Source organism: Strix aluco, chromosome 5 (genome assembly GCF_031877795.1).
Source record: "Strix aluco isolate bStrAlu1 chromosome 5, bStrAlu1.hap1, whole genome shotgun sequence".
NCBI lineage: Eukaryota > Metazoa > Chordata > Aves > Strigiformes > Strigidae > Strix > Strix aluco.
This window is the reverse complement of record NC_133935.1, coordinates 7,858,643-7,864,651: the sequence shown is the minus strand read 5'-3', so window position 1 is coordinate 7,864,651 and position 6,009 is coordinate 7,858,643.

Sequence of the window (6,009 nt, the reverse complement as noted above, 5' to 3'; positions counted from 1 at the left end):
CTTGGCTTCCAAACCAAGAAGGTGAAAATCATCTGCGAATGGCTGGGGCTGGGATGTGGGCGGTGGAAGGGGTGGAGACCATGTTTATTGCTTACACACCAAAGGCACTTGCCTCCAGGTTTTGTAAGGCTTGCTGATGTTTCTCTGGGAGATGTGTTGCTCCGCTTTAGCACAGCTGATGACAGCAGGAGTGCTCAGTTACTGTATTTCGTATAGGGGTCCGATTTTTATAAAGGTGTCTTTACCAGGATGTCATCAGAAATATCCTGGGACAAATTTATTCTTTGTGATGTCGGTGGATTTTGTTTCATGGTTCTTCGTCTCTAGAACTTTTTTATGTATTATTTACTTCTTACCAAAATTTCACTCCTGCCCTGCAGTCTCCAGCCAGACCAGCCCAGGGCTTCATACACAGCTCTGCCAGTGCCCCCATTCATCCCTGGAAGAAGGACAGAACTTTAGCATGTTATTATCTTTTTGTTGTCTAGCTATTTCCATTTAACTTCAGAGGCAGCCAACTTGATGACCATTCAGAGATACAGTGCCTTGGGGAGCGTTTCTGAAATCAGACAGAACTCAGATTGGTTTTTTGTCCCGCTAGTTTAGGTTTGAACTGAAAACCCTGTTGATTTTGGAGAATCAAATATGCTCCCAGATCAGTGACATACAGTGCTTTAAACCTGCAGATAATCTGCAATGTCAGTGCTAGGTTAAAGGCTAGCGTGCTCCTGTTACATCGGACTGTGCACTAAGAGGGTGGATGTTAAGCACACATATGGGGACTGTGCCAAAGTAAATTCAGGGGATTGCTTCAGCTGGGAGCAAAGAGTGGGTGGATGGTGAATTCACTGTATATTGTGTACATTTGGTTATGCTCTGCAAAAACACAGCTGAGGCCAGGGCAGGATGAGGGCATCCACCTTCAAATGAGGTTGTTAATAGAGGGCAAATACATCCAAGACTCATTCACTTCACTGCTACCACCCAGGAAAAGGAAATACAGGGTTGCAGTGCCTGAGAAGAGTCTGGAGGAGACGGGTGGTGGTGTGCATGTAGAATTACCTTATGGCTGGAGGAAGCTGGCAGAAGACCAGACATCTGGCCCAGGGGGGATGTAAAGTGGGGACTTAATGTCTTGCTTTATTTGGAAAGGCCTTACAGTAGAGCTACAAGGGGAGTTGGCAGCGGGTGGCAAGAGCAGCCCTGGGAAAGATTCTGTACCCAGGGGGATCAGACATGGCTGGGATGGGTGGGCGGACAGAGGTAGATCACTAATAATGCACAGAGGGAGTACTTGAGAATGTTTTTTACAAGCTGAGGACAGTAGCTAGTGTGCAGCTTTGGCTCTCATTGGATGCTACACCCAGGACCCAGACCAGCCACAGCTGAGATGAGTTTTTCTCTTAAGTCCCCTTCAGCTTGGCTTAGAGGTCACCCACCCCACATCTCCCCACCAGTGCTCTGGGACCCCATGGCCTGGAATGCCATCCTAATGTAGATGTGGGTGGGGAGCTGTGCTATGTGGCCTTTACTCAGCTGTTGGTAGAAGCAAGTAAATATTAGCTAATGTCGTTAGCCTGGAAGAGATACTCCATATATCAACTCCCCCACTCTTTGGACTTAGGAGCATCTGAGGGGGGTATTTAGGATTGCTCCAGCCCATCAGTGCTAGCAGTTCTCTCCTCCTGTGTGGATCTTGACAGCTGCCTGTCCCAGCCCAAGCAATGGGAGCACCAGTGCTCCTCTTAGCACTGACCCTATTCCCAGTCACAGCTGCAGCAAGCCTGGAACCGTGAGATTATCTCCTTTTGATTTTGGGGGGCTTGGTGGAAGGGACTGTCATTTAAGGGTGGTGCTGAGGTGCTGCACTGTTTAGCATCACAGAGCTGAACGGTGGTGGCCTTGTTCTCAGGGAGGCTGAGCAGAAGCAGCTCCAACTGAGTCCTGCTGGAACTCTGGGCATTGAGCACCACTGCAGGCGAAGGCCCTGGTGTTTGCTGGTGCAGGCACTGCACACACCACAAAGCTACAGAAGCAACAAGTTTTGCCTCTGTTCATCCTCTGCTGGTGAGGGTGAGATGTGGTGTGAGGACTGAAGGCTTATGCCTTGGCCACTGTGCCTTCAGCTTCATTCGTCACACAGCCTTGCTCTATGTATTTGCAAGGTGGTGACAGACAGGTATCAGGAGCTCTCTAGTTCCACACTGGGCATGTTGCTTCCTTCTGGTATGGAAAAGGAGCTGCTCTATAGTTCCTTCACTGCAGGCCTCCAGACATTTATGACCCCTGGTCTACCTCTTCATGAAAGCAGCAGAGACGAATTCTTGTCTGTCCACCTCAGCATCTGAATCATTTTTGAACATCTCCTGCTCTCTTCTAGTCACTACATGGTGGTGTTCCCTGCTGTCATTCACCATTCCCAGGAGGAGAAGCTCTGCATTCACTTCAGCTCCCTGACTGAGGACGTCCAGCTGGCTGCCACCTTGCAGGTGACATCCCAGAATCACACACTGGTGACACAAGATGTGGAGAAGCCAGGCACTTTTCAGTGCATCACCTTCCAGGTGAGTGTAGCTGTGGCTGCTGATTTGGCAGTGGATGCTCTCATCTTCACTTCAGACAGGAGCCCAGCACTGTCCTTTGTCTTGCCATGGGTTGCAGGCAGGTTAAGTGTATTTCCCCACCAGTGCCAGGCAAAATACAACAGTGTCCTGGAGCTTAGCAAAGTGGGGAATCTTTCCTGTGTAGATAAAAACCTGTTCTTTTGATCTGTACCAGCCCATTAAAACCTGTTGTAAAACACTGACTTTCAGTTTACTCAGTGTTTAGTCCCTAAAAATCACAGTGCAAATCAATGCATTGGGTATACATTCTTTTCATCCTCACTTCCTCAGAAGCCTGTCCCTCCAGCTCCAAGAGGACCGTTCTGCTCTAAAGCTGCATCTATATTGCAAGGTGTAGTTTCACCCTGCATAGACATTGAGCTTGTTTTAATTTAGCTGTGATGGGTGGTGATGGTGCTGAACCCACAATGAACTGAATTTCACCTAGGCAGTCTGGATATTACTTGGGTGGTTTGAGTTCCTGTCATTGCAACTTTGCTGCTTTAGTTAGCTTAATTAGACACACTGAGGCTGGGGCACAACTATAGGACCTTGACTTACATTTCTGGAAAGCCATGGAGATGTGTCTGGTGCTGAGGCTTTACAAACTGCCCCTGTTTTTCTCAGCACCGTACAAAGTTGCTGTGCCTATGCCCTGATTGTCCTGCAGATTCAGCAGAACTCAAGGAGGGGCTGTAGTCACTTCTGGTTCTTGCATCAACAAGACAATGATTAACTAAGTGTTTGGTGCCAGCCCTTAGGAGAGAGCAAGTCCTGGCTCTGGAAAGCCAAGGAAATCTGCCGTTAGCAAAAAGACCTTTCTCCTGGTGAGCTTGGTCTGATAGTGAGATGTCCTATTTTTGCCTGATCATCTGTTTTTGCCTGATCATCTCATCTCCCATTACTGTCTTGGCCAGCTCCAGATCTGACTTCCCTATGGTTTATATTTATATGAAGTGGGAGAATGACATGTCAGTTGGTTCACTCTTAGGTTCATGAACAAGAGACAGGCAGTGACTGCTTCTTCTCCCTATAATGACAAGCGGGTTAGAGACAGTCATACAGTGGAATTTGGACTCTGAAGTTTGGGGATTTTTTATCAGTGAGGTGATGTCTCACATCCAGGATAAGACGCAAAGTCTCTGATGAATTTGTTTTCCATTTCCTTGTATCAATCAACATAGGTGCCAGAGTTCATTCCCAGGAAAAGAGATGATTCCACGTCACACGTAAGACACCTCTTTTGGATGCTTCTCCTCTTACAAACTAGAGGGCTTCAGTCTCTCCTGTGTCTGAGCCATGTTAATGTTGGAGATAAAGGGTGGCAAAGATAGTAAAGGGGAGGAAGAAATGTGGAAAGAGGCAAACAGGACAAGGGGAAAGGCAGAGAAATGAGAATGAGGAAGCTGGGGAGCACATAGAAGACTATGACCAGGGAAAGGAGAGAGATAAGTCAAAGGAGGGGAAGGGAGGAGAGGGAAGTTGGAGATTTTGATAGGACAGGTGCCTCTGTTTCTCAGTCAAGCTACTTGTAGCCTCAGGCAGTTTGTTTTTTTTCACCTGACAGCCAGGGACAGTGGCTTTTCTGCATGTCCTGATCCACAGTGGTGACAATGTGCTCTTTGAGGGTCACAAGAAGGTTCTCATCGAACCCCAGAAGAATGTAATTCTGGTAGAGACAGACAAGGTCTTATACAAACCTGGAGAAACAGGTAAGGCAAGAAGGTGGCATATGGAAATGGGGAGGGAAAGGTCAAGGTAGCAGCCACATCTTGGGGGGGGGGGCGGTGGGGGCGGTGGGGGGGGGGGGGGGGGGGGGGGAGATTTCAGCAAGTGCAGGAAGCTAAGCTTGTTGGATATGGAAGAAAGCAGATATCTATTATCAGATGTTTCCAGGAACAGTATGAGTCAGGATGTTCCCCTCCAAGCTGTGCTGCACCAAATGCCCCCAGCCTGCTGCTCCTGGGTGTTGTTTTGGGGAAGTATCTCTAGTGAGACCTAAAAAGAAAGTCAGGACTCTCCAGGACACTTGGGAAATCTCTTCTTGTTTTTTGAAGAATGTTGTTTGAGTAAAGCCTAGAGTGACAGTTCCAAGCTGTAGAAATATAGAGAGTGACTCCACAGTCTTCACAATATGAACAGACTGCAAACAGACCAACCCTACTCTTTAATATATCATTATAATCTTCTTAGGTAAAGGCAGTGAGTTTCTACAGCCTGTAGCTGCATATAAACCTCCCAGACAAAGTGCTCTGGGGTGGGAGATGCTGGGGAGGGCTTCTTTGGGGAAAGACCTGAATACCTCTGGGGTCAGCAGAGAGACATGAATACTGGAGCACAGAAAAGAAGCAGCAGATTTGTGCAAGGTCATGTTGCAGCCAGAATGCTTTACTATCCTTTTCTTTATATCTCCAGTGAAATTTCGAATTGTGAACCTCGATGAGGACCTTAAGGTCATTAAAAATGAGGTGAGTATCACCTTGTGCTTTTCTAGAAGTAGGAGCCTCAGCATGAGTCACATTGAGAGGCTCACAAAAGAGACATCTCCCTTCATGCCTGTTAAACTATGAGAATAAATGATCTTTGAAGGGAAACCACTCATCCACTGGGCCCTTGGAGAAAGACTGCAGTGCAAGCTAGCACAGAGGGAGGAGGAGACCTAGTGTGGGGTCTGGATGGGGCAGAACTTTCTGGTCAGGGGCCCATGTCAGGCAGTGTTATTAATGCTGGTTCACATGGATACTGTTTTGCTCTATACAAAACTGAGCTTGTGTTTCTCTTTTTGTTTTTTTTTTTTTTTTTTTTTTTTTTTTACAGTATTCCCAGATATGGCTGCAGGTAAGTGACAAAGAACTGACCAAAGGGAGATGTTTGTCTCTTGTGCCCTTTCACTCCTGGACAGAGTTGTGCCACAAATGCAACCTCATAAGGTTATGGTTCAAGTCTAGCTGAAGTCTTTTCTACCTGGTTAGCCTGGGTTCTTCATTCAAACCAGCACATCTATATGTGATGCATATAGCTGAGCTAGAGGCAGGGCAGTAATGAACCTTTGCCCAACACCTTGTCTGCTCAGAGCACAAAGCACAAGGCTAAGTGCTAGGTAGATGCAGCACAGCTGCTTCTCCTTCCCACCATGTTATGGGAAGCTTTACTGTCCCAGTAGCTTTACTGTTCTTGGCAGCCTTTGCAATTCAAAAGTTCACTAACAGGATACTGGAGGGAGGAGAAGGAATATTGCCTGATGATCTGGCATCTTCTCTGTTGGGGCAAGGGTAAGCCCTTGTAGTGCCTTCTTGTGCCTGAGTATAGCTGGACCTGCCAGGTATCCATGCTCCCAGTGTGACTTGGTGGCTCTACATGTCCTTTCCCAAATAGGATCCTGAATATAACCGTATTGCTGAGTGGC